This window comes from Canis lupus, chromosome 8 (assembly GCF_003254725.2).
Source record: "Canis lupus dingo isolate Sandy chromosome 8, ASM325472v2, whole genome shotgun sequence".
In the NCBI taxonomy this organism is placed as follows: Eukaryota; Metazoa; Chordata; class Mammalia; order Carnivora; family Canidae; genus Canis; species Canis lupus.
The window spans coordinates 54,101,724-54,114,444 of record NC_064250.1 but is presented as its reverse complement, the minus strand read 5'-3'; the positions used below and the strand labels follow the sequence as shown (position 1 = coordinate 54,114,444).

The 12,721-nt window shown below is 37.3% G+C and overlaps 1 long non-coding RNA gene across 1 annotated transcript; it reads left to right on the top strand.

Moving 5' to 3' along the window:
- The first annotated feature begins 2,383 nt into the window (after positions 1 to 2,383).
- Positions 2,384 to 10,661, top strand: LOC112657415 (uncharacterized). The gene is made up of 2 exons (XR_007412229.1): positions 2,384 to 2,570; positions 10,231 to 10,661. It is a non-coding gene; the product is annotated as an uncharacterized LOC112657415 (long non-coding RNA).
- The last annotated feature ends 2,060 nt before the right edge of the window (positions 10,662 to 12,721 follow it).

Here is a 12,721-nt window from a genome sequence, read left to right as displayed (position 1 = left end):
TGGTGTATGCTATGGTTAATGTGCACACAATGAAACGAGCTAAATCTCAGTTTGAGCCCAAGCTCTGATACAACCTATTATTCAATCTCTTTCATTCAGCCTTAGTGTCCTGTTCCAAAAAAATGGAGATTGTGATCATTATATCCTCACACCATTTTTGCATGGATTAAAAGAGGTAAGGGATGCAAGGTACACTTTGGGGCAGAAAACAAACATGCAATACATATTAGCAAGTACCATTTAAATAGAGGAAAGCAAAATCTGAACCGAAGGCCGCCCTTTCCACCAAAAGCCAAGTGTGGAATGGAAGTGTTGAGTTTCAATATCATTTTATTTTATAGCAGCTGGAAGTGACTGTACAGTTTAGTGCAAGAGAGAAAAGAGAGATGAGAAATCAACATATATAATGAATGTTTTGGATTATCTCTGGACTCAGAATAGCTATACTTCATTATTACAGAAAACCAGGAATTGTTAGAACAGTGCTTCTCAAGTTTAATGCATATGAATCACCTGGGGATCCTATTAGACTGTAGGTTGTGATTCAGTAGGTTTCAGGTAGAGCCTGAGATTCTTCATCTCTAACAAGCTCCTGGTGATGGCAATTCTTCAGGTCCACAGACCACATTTTCAGTCTAAGGGGGTAGATAAAATTAGGATTCAAGCTACATTACACACACACACACACACACACACACACACAAATGTGGGTAGTTTATTGCTAAGATGCAGAAATATATATATATACACATATATTACAGGCATACATATACATATACTATATGTGCATTGTGTTAGCAACAAACTAGTAGCTGAAAATCCTAACTTCTTGCTCCAGGTCTGCCACAAATCAGTGACATGGCTTAGTTTCTTCTGGTTTCATTTCATGTTTGAAAATGAAGGGATTGAAATATGTTTTTAAAGTTTCCTTCCAGCTTAATTTTCTAGATGAACATTTTTTCCACTGGAGGAAAAAAAAGAAATTTACTTACGATTGTATGGGATTTAACAGACACAGAGAAAGTAACTTTTGATACTCAGATACTTTTTTTCACCCAGCCTTCAGGAAAATCCTCACAGAGACCACTGCTTCGGACTCATTTGAAATGGAGAAAATGTAGCAAATTTCACATAACCAAAATATGAATGTCAATGAAGGGACCCTATATAGATATTATTTAGAAAAGCAGCATTAGATTTTCACATAAAAGAACTCAGTTTGACTCACTGTCATAAACAAAATCGAGCATTCAGCCTCACATCTCTAACAATTTCAAGGAATATAGGAGGGGGCTGTTGGGTGGAGGGAAGTTCAGAAAGAACCTTTAAAAGCACCCCTAGAGAAAAGTCACCTTGGCAAATACTCCAGCTGGAAGCACCTCTTTAGCCAGCATAAACACTCAGACACACTTGTTCCTACAACACAAGCTATGCAAATTGTTCTCATTTTCTTCTTACAAACCCTGTCAAGTTTGTATTATTTATGAGCTAACCAACTTCATAGCTAACCTTTCACCTTGTCATATTTTCCTACATTCTCAGAGCTAAGCCAGCCTGCCTCGTACCTTTCCTGGTTGCATTGTATAATATGAAAATGGACATATGAAAAGCATTGTCTCTGATAAGAAGAGAATCCATAACTAGGCAAAGGGATTATATCAATGATGAGGGAATCAAGACTATTTTCAAATCCACTGACCCTTCCCTTTTCTTCTTTTTTTAAAAAAAATCTTTTCCTTTTTCAGACATTGTGTCAAGTATTTAGAGGCATCTACAAAATAGCAAATGGTTTGAATATTTTGACTAATTTTTTTTACCAGGTTAAAAAAAAGGATGTAAAAGACACTTTAAGTGATCTTGCCCAGGTTGTCTGTACAATCCTTTCTCATAATTCTAAAATATTCCCTTCAGGCACACTATTGGAACTGGAACATAAATGGCCAGCCAGGCACATGGTGCTGGATAATTTTGCATAAAGACAATATATTTATACATTTTAGAAGGTGTGTTAAGAACCAATATTCCCTTAGTTGTGTTATAAGTAATAGTAAGTAGATAAGGAGAGGATTAGATTTTTTTTCTTTCCTGACCAAGAGCAGCACCACATTAATGGTAGATACTACAAAATTTCGATGAGCTCTTCTTTAAGAAGATAAAGCACTTCAAACTACATCCACACTTGAGATTTGAGTCGTTAAAAGTCTAATGATAAAGGGGCCCAAATGAAAGGTGTGGCTAAAGTAGGCATATCTATGCCTGCACACATAATTACACAGAATATGTATGTATAATTTGCCTTTAAGGGTATTTCTGTCTATACCAGAAATTCCCAGGTGTCCTCAAACAAGGACAGCTTTGTCATGTCACGCCTGTAATGGAGTCCTGTTACCATGGGAATAACAGAGCTCCCTCTCAGAATAGCATTTAGTTCTGACAATTGAAGAAGCTAGAGAATTTCAATTAAGCCATAGTCTTAACACCTACCAGCACCTTCAGGTTCCCAAGTATCGCCAGCCTGCGGGAGAAGATGCTGACTTCTGGCCATGTTTCATGGTAGCACATGTATCCAAGTAAATATCTTTTCCATCCTTTATCTTCCAATAGTCTGTAACATGGAAGTATACATTGCTAGGTCCTCTCAAGAGCAACCAAGTGTAATCCATTAATACATTCACTGGTTCATTCATTCAGTATATATATAGAGAGAGATCGTGTCTGGTAGAAATCTGTATATGTGTGAGGTTACACACTTGCACAGTTCTTACCCTCAATGACCTTGAAATATATGGTGAATTATTGTTAAGCATTAAGAGACAGGAACACAGGGTATAATAAGAAGAGAAGCAGGAATTAAAGAACCAAGTAGGTACAGAGAAAGGATCTTGGGAGGTCAAATGAGTTAGAAAATGTCTCTGGCAAGGCTTCAGAAGCAAAGGTGAGAAGATGGTCCATCAGCAGCCAAAGCAATTAAATTGTCCTCCCTCTGGCCACACTACAGAGGATTTAGCATGAGGGTCTCAGGTCAGGAGTGTACTGAATTGTCAACAGCTCCGTGGACTGCAACTTCCCCCAAGGTGGGGCATGCTGCAGTCACAGTTCAGCAACCAGAGAAGCAAGGCCAGAGCCAGCAGAAGTGCAACCGTGGAGGGCAGAGTAATGGTTCACTGGAGACAAAGCAGACAGGGATTTCCTGCTTGTTCCCAATATTCAGTTTTGCCACAGAGACCAAGAAGCTACACGGAAACTAGAAGCCCTCAAAATGTCACAAACCCATCTAAGTCACTCTGCCCAATAGAAGAAATGGAAGGAATTTGGTGCACTGATGTCACCTTGGAATTCTCAGAGCCTGTGTGCCCACTTGCTGTTTCTTATGTAGAATTTTCTATTAGCCGAATGTCCCCATGTACTTTATGGCAAGGGTGTCCTCACCATGAATGTTGGACATTTCCTAAGACTGCTGAGACAAGCGGAAGCAAGTCAGGACCATGTTGAAAAAGTAAGAGAAATAATAAAAGACCCCTTCTCTGCCAGACATTCAAACCCTGGCAATTTTAGCAAAATAAAGGGGTATAGAGTAGGTTCCACCACAGCCCTGGCCCTGCAGTGTAAGCAAGCACATTTCAAAATTATTAGAAAAAGGATTTTACTGCATTTCTTGCTTGATTATCCTTTGCCAGCACCAATGCAGTGTAAAGGTTAAGGACATGGTTTCTATAAATAATCTGGTTTCAATAATGATATATCCCTGTTTAATAGTAGGGTGATCTTGACCAAATTCATCTCCCTAAGCCTCAGTGTCTTTATCTGAGAATTCTCTCTGCCTGGCACTATAAGACTTTTAAACACTGAGTCATTTAACCCTCTTAACAGTCTGTAGGGAAGACACTATTATTATTACCACCTTGTGGACCGAAAAGCATAAAGCACAGAAAAGTTGAGAACTTGCCCAGGATCACTTAAGTGATGAGTGATAGATCCAGGATTTGAAGTCACATGGTTGAGCTCTAAAACCTATACCATTCATCACTATACTGAATTCCCAAAATAATACCACATGCCTGATTAAGAAGCTTACTTGAGCTAATTTTATTTATTAATCAGCTAGGGCTGCCATAAAAAAATACCACAGAGGGAGTGCCTTAAACAACATAAATTTATTTTCACACAGTACTGAAAAGTCTAAGATCCAGCTGCCATCAGAGCTGGTTTCTGGTGATGCCTCTCATCTTGGGTTGTAGATGACCACTTTCTGTTTCCTAACGTGACCTTTCTTCTGTATGCATGCATGAGAAGAGAGATCTCTAGTGCCTCTTCTTATAAGAGCACTAGTCCCTAAAGGACACTCACCCTCATGACTTCATTTAACTTTTCCTCCAGGTAAGCCCTGTCTCCAAATGTACTCACATTGGAGGTTAGATTGTCACCAATTTAGGGAGATATAATTCAGACCACACAGAACTTTACATAGTAATTGATGCACATTATAAGCATCCACATTGCAAGCACACAACAAAATAGCACTGATTCATATTCTATGGACTTATATGTTCAAAGACAGAACTGGAAATTTTAAAAGTTTGTTAATGCCATTTGAGCAAGTTATTTCTGTTCACTTCCTTTTCTTAATCTGTGAATTAAAATACAACCATCATCAAACATTAGTGTGGCCATGTGTTAAGAATCATATTCTTACTGAAATTAAGAGAGCCCAAGAAAGAGAACTACTTCTGTAGGAACCAATTCTCTTTGTAGGAAGTAGTTACATCCTGGGGACTCTAGAGCTTCCTGCAATCTTCATGACCTATAGATCCCTGAAGTCCTGATTCAGGGCAACTTAAGGCTCTCTCCTCTGAATGGCTGTCTGAAGTTTGACCATGCTATATCTATATCCCAAGCACCTCCCTCCGATGCTCTCTACTTCCAGTGGAGAGCTCATTATAAATGGACCTTTATTGAAGTTTGTTAAATCCATAAATTCATAATCTATGCAGTCCTGATTGTTGCTGTTCTTTTCACTGCCCACCATGCAGTGCATTTCATTTGAGATCAAAGAGATCTGCTAAGGTTCTACTTTTCATGTATTTAATGTCTTTTAATATTCTATTTTCCTATCTGTTTTATGGTTGATCACACTAATTCAGGTCCCAAGTGAAAGTTGGTAACAAGGTCAATGCAGACAAATTATCCATCCATATACAAGGATGAATCTAAGAGAAGGCCCTACTGTAATTCAGGGTTTCCCAGGATCTCTCTGACCTTTTTGTGCCAAGAGACACATAGTACCTAAGACTGACTTCCTGATGAATTATGGGTAAATGTCAGTTTCCTCTCTGTGACGATCAGAATGTCACCCTGCATATGCAGATAAACCTTATCCTAACCTCAAGGACTCCAGAATATTATTATGAATAACTGATGAGGTTGTGGAAATATCTTTCCAAGATATCTTTTAAAATGGATTCACTTCTATTGCTGGGTAGTGATGATGTTATACTTCCAGAATGGGGGAAAGTGGGCCAGATGACTCTAAAGGCTAGATGTTGTTGTTCCTGTTGTTCTTCCTCAAGATTGCCATGAAGAGCATCCAGGTGAGGGGATAGATAAATGAGGCTGAAATTCAGCCACAGTTCTGCTCACCAAGCTATGCACCTTGGTTTATGGCTGTGTTCACCTAGAAAAAAAAACACTTTTCCTAATTCGCACAAAGTAGCATAGGAGTTAAAAAGATCCTGCTTCAACCTGTAGGTCTATGAGTGAATCTAGATCCACTTTTCAATTTGGTATAATAACTATTCTATTCTACAACAATTTAATGAGCATCAATTATGTTCATGGCCAATGTCCCCCATTCTTCCCAAAATATAAGAAATCATTAGTGCTATTTAGGAGCTCTGATTTCAGGGCATCATTCCAAACTAAATACAGAATAATGATTTCTATGCCTGTGGTTTAAGGGAGTAAGAACAGTTCACATCATTAAATATTGTCAAGTCATTGGGAGTATTTTTTTAAATCTCTGAACTAAGAAACATTACCAGATCTGAACATTGATACAACATGACATGTGTGTCTTTATCATATATTTTGACTTCTCCCTATATTTCTTCCCTCAATACTGTCATCCTAAAGCAGCCCCTAGGTGAGGAGTCAGAACACCTGGTTTCAAACATTGGCTTTACAATTTGACTCACTTTTTTACTTTGAATACAAATCACTTAAGTTCTCAGGGCATTACCTTCCCTCTGGACAGTAAAAGAAAAACTAGTCTCTGACTCCACAGGGATGTTGTGGAAATAAATGAGATGTAGGTCTACAGAGTCACTTTAAGCTCTTAGGAATGAACGAGCTTAAAGAGATATAAGGTTTCAGTAGTTATTCTTTATTTTTTCAGCTTGCAAGTGAGAGAAAAAGTTCCACCTTGGTAAGTCTGGAAGAATACAGCCTCCCTGACTACTTCCCCAAAATGTAGTTTTTTCTCTTATACATTCACAAAGTCTATTGTAATTCTGGCTGTTGCCTCAGTGAAATTAATAAGGATCTGCTGTACCCTCAGGCAACAAACAAGAGTGGTCACGCTCTGTGTGGGGTGAATTATCTGCTACCAGTCGGGCATCATACAATGCATGCCCCTGCAGTGGCTGTGAAAAAAATTCTCTAATGAAACAAAGAAAGTGTTACATTACAGAAAAGAAGAAGTTGCTAAGATGGAGTTCCCAGCTAGGATATTGATCTGACACAGTCTAGAAGTCCAAAGGTAGAAAACTTCCAGCACTTTCTTTTAGGAGAACTAAAACCACATTTTGCCAGTGTCAGAGATACTCTCTCCTAATGCCAACAGAGGAGTCCTGAAGAGGCTCACAAGTAACCAGCTAAAACTCCTAATACTCTCCTCTGCCCCAGGATGAAGAGTCCCTGACAGGTGATACAGATAAGTGCTGTACAACCTGTCACTTTATCTTCCTTAAGAGAGCAGCATAATCCATGGAACTCACAAAAACTCTTCTGTGACTTCGATCCTATTCTGACATTCCAGAGAAAAGTTGACAGCCATAGATTAAAGGAAAACAGTATAGTGAAGAGATACTTACAATAGGTGGCTATAACTAAAGATGTGTTTTGGCAAGAATTAGCTAGAAAGACATATTGGCATGCTGGCATGGGTCTGTAAGCTCATGGATTAAGCTAACATCTTTGTCTTGGTCTCATTGGGGCCCATGTTTACTTACTATCTTTGATATTCTTTATTTACTCATTCAATAGATTTTCCTTGAACACTGTGGTGGAAATAGATGGTAGTGTCCCCAAATCTACTCTCCTCTCCTTTCTAAGCAAGTAGCTATCCAGCAAGAACCAAAATTGTCCAGCCCACCTTGCAGAGAGATGTAGTGACCTATTTGCACTGATGGAAAGTAAATGGAAGTGATAGGGGCAACTTTGGCATTACTTGCTTTAAAGAAAATCCTTGACCTGGAAGTCTGCTTTCTGCTGCCTACTTACTGAAAATGGCAGTCAAGACTACCTACCATGGACTGTAATGTGAGAAGAAAATAAACATCTGTGTTTTGAATCTTTTTGTTACATCAGCTTAGCCTTCACTTTTAAACATATAAGTGTTTTGAGTATTGAATCCTGTGCCTTCACTTTTAAAAAGCCTTCACTTTTAAATCCTGTGCCTTCACTTTTAAAAAGCCTTCACTTTTAAACATATAAGTATTCTGAGTATTGAATCCTGTGCAACATGCCGGGTATTTAACTTAGCAAAATATACATAATATATGTCCCCATGGGATATATAGTCTAATATCTAACCTACTCTTCTGTCTGGAAACCAAAATCCATGGGACACAAGTCTCCCATACTCAATGACTTTAACAGAACAGGGCAGAGAACAAGAGTAGAGGAGTGGATAAAGACTGGGGCTTCAGTGCTATGCTAGATCAAACTCTAGCTCTATTTGTCACTATTCTTGGGGCAAAACATGTAACTCCTCTAAACAACTGTATTCTTCCTTATGAACCAGGGACACTAAAAAAAATAATATATACTTATTAGGATTGTGATGACAATCAAAAAGATTAGGCACATATATAACTTAGACACGGATTTATGTATTACCAAGAGTTATTATCAGAATTTGGTCCTTCCACTGCTCTCAGTCTCTCTAACTTTCAGGGGGAGAGACTTACAGAAAAGGTACAAGCATCGTTATCTTATTCAACCACATGTGAGGCAAGTGTCATCCTTCCCACTTTGTAGATGAAAGAACTGACTCTCAGAGAGAACATCACTTAGAAAGTGGTTGATCCAGAAGTTGTTTCCAGATCTGCCTGATGCCAAAGCCATATCACTATACTAAATGTATCACAATTAGGGCCAGTAATCACTTCTAGCTATTAATCCAGTAAGGGCAATTCTTCAAGGTCCTATCATAAAGTTTCCAGCTCTAGATCCAGTGGATAAATTGGTTCCCTTTTCTATATTTCTATGGTGCTTTGTATCTCTGTCATAATTCAGTTAACACTGTCTCATAATGTTTGTTCATCTGGCATTCCCTACTAGAGCATGAATACTTGAGATAGGGACTATTTCTTAAACATCTCTGTTCCAGGACTTAGTATGATGTCTGGTATGTACTAGGTACTCTATTAATAATTGTCATGAATTGCTGTCATGTGAATAAATGAATAGATATTTAAAAATGGAGTGTGGGGGCACCTGGGTGGCTCAGCGGTTGGGTATCTGCCTTTGGCTCAGGTCGTGATCCTGGGGTCCTTGGATCCAGTCCCACATAGGGCTCCCTGCAGGGAGTCTCTGCTTCTCCCTCTGCCTATGTCTTTGCCTCTCTCTGTGTGTCTTTCATGAATAAATAAATTTTTAAAAAATCTTTTTAAAAATGGAGTATGAATAAAGAAAAACCTACTAAGGTGGTTATTTGTTTGATGCAAAGGAAATAGAGGCATTCAGTTTTGAAAATAAATGGATGGCAATGAAATACTTAATAAAATCCATCAAGTATAAGAAATTAATACAGAGATGGCCCTATGATGGAAATGAATATTTTCCAAAAGTTATGTGCCAGTTGTTTTGACCTCAAAGACATAATGAAATGATATACAACACCAATAAGGTCCAGTCCACAAAAGCTTTTAAACTCCAGTTCAAGCTGAAACAGTGCACAATTGCATTAGAAAAAGATATACGACAAATAATATGGTTGAAACATCAAAAAAGTAAAGAGAAAACCTGAAAAAATAAAGATTTTGTTCTTCGGTAAAAGTAAGTTTAGTTAAAGAAAGATAGGGAAGTAAATGTTGACTTTTAAGGATTCTGAATGCATTTACTATGCATTTTTCAGTGGGTTTAGAGGTTCAATGCACTGGTTCTTTATTCTCCCTAATTCCACATCAAAGCCTTCAGCTTCCATTCCCTTTACTATAGAGATAGTGCCATCAAAACTCATATGCTGAATAGTCTGAATTGGCCTCTTTTTTCCCTCGCAAGTGAGACAAAGGAAGGGAGAGAAATATTTCTAAGAAAACTGGGGGGAAATGAGTTGCATTAAGAAAAGTTAAATAGGAGGTAAATAAGTAGCCTGAAAGAAAATTGCTGGTGTGAAATATACTGACCTTTGATCAGTGAAATGCTAATAAAATGGAGAAATTAAGCAAAATCTTTATAATACTTTAAAAAATTAAAAGCAGAAGACAATGACTCATAGTATTCTTCCACACTGACCAACAAATAGTATCATCAGCCTAAGGAATTTGGGTTATTAATAATAGACTGGAGGATCAGATACATTGTTGTAGAGGAAGAAATAAGGTATAATAGAAAGTTTCCATTCATGTAGATCAATTAATTTCAACTTGATTTATTTTTAAATTGAGAGAAACTGAACTGAAGTGTCCTCCATGGCTGTGGAAAGGTGAACACAAAGAAATCATGTAAAATGGGTATTTAAATTTGATGAAATACAAAAAATAAACTCCCTGACATGATATGCATATGAAAGCTAATATAGCAAACCAAGAACTCAGCATGGAAAATAAAACACTAAAGGGGAATCACTTTGAACCCTTTATAAAAAATGTTGTTACTGTTAAAAAAAAAATAAACTTGATTAAGAAATGAGAAATACCAGAAAAACTTCGGAGTTACTTACATGGACTTAGCAGAGTAAAAGTGATGATTACTGGTTGAATGAATGAGACTTTTTTTTTCGTTTTCTAGGATGATGCCTAAACTCTCCCTCTGCCCCACTCCACCTCACTCTCACTCAAAAGAGCATCAATGGAAATATCACCATCAGCACCAAGGACAGCAGCCCTGGTCGCCATAAGTGTCCGTGATCATTGAAAACTGGATCTATTGATGATACACATTTCAGGAGCTCATTTGAATTCAGATTAGAAATCCTTAGAGCCTAGCTCAAAGTTGTAATCATCTGCTCTACAGTACTACTTATCTTATTCATATTATTATCTTTGGAGTAAATCATTGGCAAAACCGAGGATCAGAAACTACCAGGTCTTGAAAGACCATAAGTCTTCAATCTAGCCTATTCTTAAAGACACATTTACTATTCAATCAGATTCCCATTAATCATTTGTCATACGAAAAATGCCAAAATTAAAATTTTACAGCCTAGTTCTTGACCTCAATATTTTACCATGTCTCTGTAATAATTTGGCAATAGTACATCAACTCATGGGATTGGTTTCTTTTTTCAATAAAACTATGACCAATAAATTCACACTTCATATGCCACATGCCAAATATTTCAAAAATATGAGTTTATCCTTAATTTTTTGTCATGGAGAGGATTATATGCTTGAATTTCCCCTAGATACAAATTTAGTGGAAATAAGTTAATCTGTTCATATTCAATTCAGGTATCAGCTCTTTTAGAAAGCCAAGATCTCAAAGTCTGGGCTATGGGCCCCTATCTTCACTCTCATAGTAAACCATGCTTACCCATAATAGTGCATTTATCTCATTATACCAAAATTACATTTTTAGGTGTCCACCCTCTAGCTCTATGAGCAACTCTGGGTGGTACAAAGGCCTCCCCATTCTTAGTGTTCTCAAAATATGCTGCATGAAACACATTGTACTATGCACTAAAGATGTAACTGTGAAAAAAAACATTACTTCTTATCTCAAAAAGTTTAAAGTTGAGTAAGAGATATGAAGAAGAAGAAACGTATTACACTGTATCATAAGAGAGAGTAAAACAGGCTCTGATGTCTTACCAATGAAGGTTTAAATCTTAATTCTACCATTCCTAAAACATCTAGGAATAGGATAGGATAGTAGTTAAAAATGGGATGATGGCAATAATAACTACTTAGAGTTTTCTTAAGAATTAAATAATGACAAGTGAAATTTTCTGGCTACAGTGAGTGCTAACTAAGTGTGAGATTATGCACCCAGCTATAATATTGAGAGCACAAGATACCAAGGAAACAAAGAGCAGTGGTGCATCAGTTTGTTATATTTCCATCCAAGACTTAAGTACTTCAGAGAGATGTAAAGTCTGTAGTAGTAGAGAAGGAGCACTACAGAAAGCTTCCCAAAGGAAATGGTATTTCCATTAAGTAGGAAAGATGAGTGGCCATTGACCACATGAAGGGGGGTCGAAAGTAATCCAGGTTGAGGGAGCACCTTTTGCAAAGAACTAGAGATAAGAAAGAATATGGTGCTTTCAGGTAATTACAGGCAGTCCTGTTTAACTGTGCCATCAAATCAGAGGTATGCTAAGAGGAGGTCAAAGATGAGGCTGAAGGGCAAGTAGTAGCAGGCATGAGAATCTCAGGTGTCTTTCCAAGATCTAGCATTGTACGCTGAAAGCAATTGATAATCACTAAAGCATTTTATTCATGCAAGTAACAGCATAGAAAACTAACTCAAGATCTTGTTCTTGAAGAACAAGCTGGGAAAAGACATAATGATGAAGTGAGACCAGAAGCAAGATCTTTGGCTAAGAGACTGGGGCAGTAATCTGGGAAAAACTAAAGGTAGTCTAAATATTTTGTATGCCAAGGGCTTAGCACATAGTGTCTGACACCAAATGAGTGCCTAACTAACTTGTTGAACTAAGTGAACAGTAGAAAAAGGAATTAATATACCATAGTGGGAAATCAACATAATTCCTGGCTACACAGAATAATCTATATATGTTCTTCAATTTTGCATTTTATGAAGTCCTATATACTTAAAAGTTTCAAGACCCCTTTGAGAAGAAAAGAGATAAAATAAGAGAAGCATGATCACTCTATAGATGAATGGATAAAGAAGATGTGATATATATATATGTATATATATATGGAATATATATAAAGGAAATCTTAACCATTTACAATAATGCAAATGGAACTAGAGGGCATTATAACAAATGAATTAAGTCAATCAAAGAAAGACAATTATATGATTTTACTCATATGTGGAACTTAAGAAACAGAACAGAGGGTCAATCATAGGGGAAAGGAAGGAAAAATAAAATAAGATGAAATCAGACAGGGAGACAAAACATAAGACTCTCAACTATAGGAAATAAACTGAGGGTTGATGGAGGGGCAGTGGGTAGAGGGATGAGATAAGTGGATGATAGGCATTAAGGAAAACACTTGATGCAATGAGCACTAGGTGTTATATAAGACTGATAAATCACTAAACTCTACCTCTAAAACTAATAATACACTATACATTAATTGAAATTTAA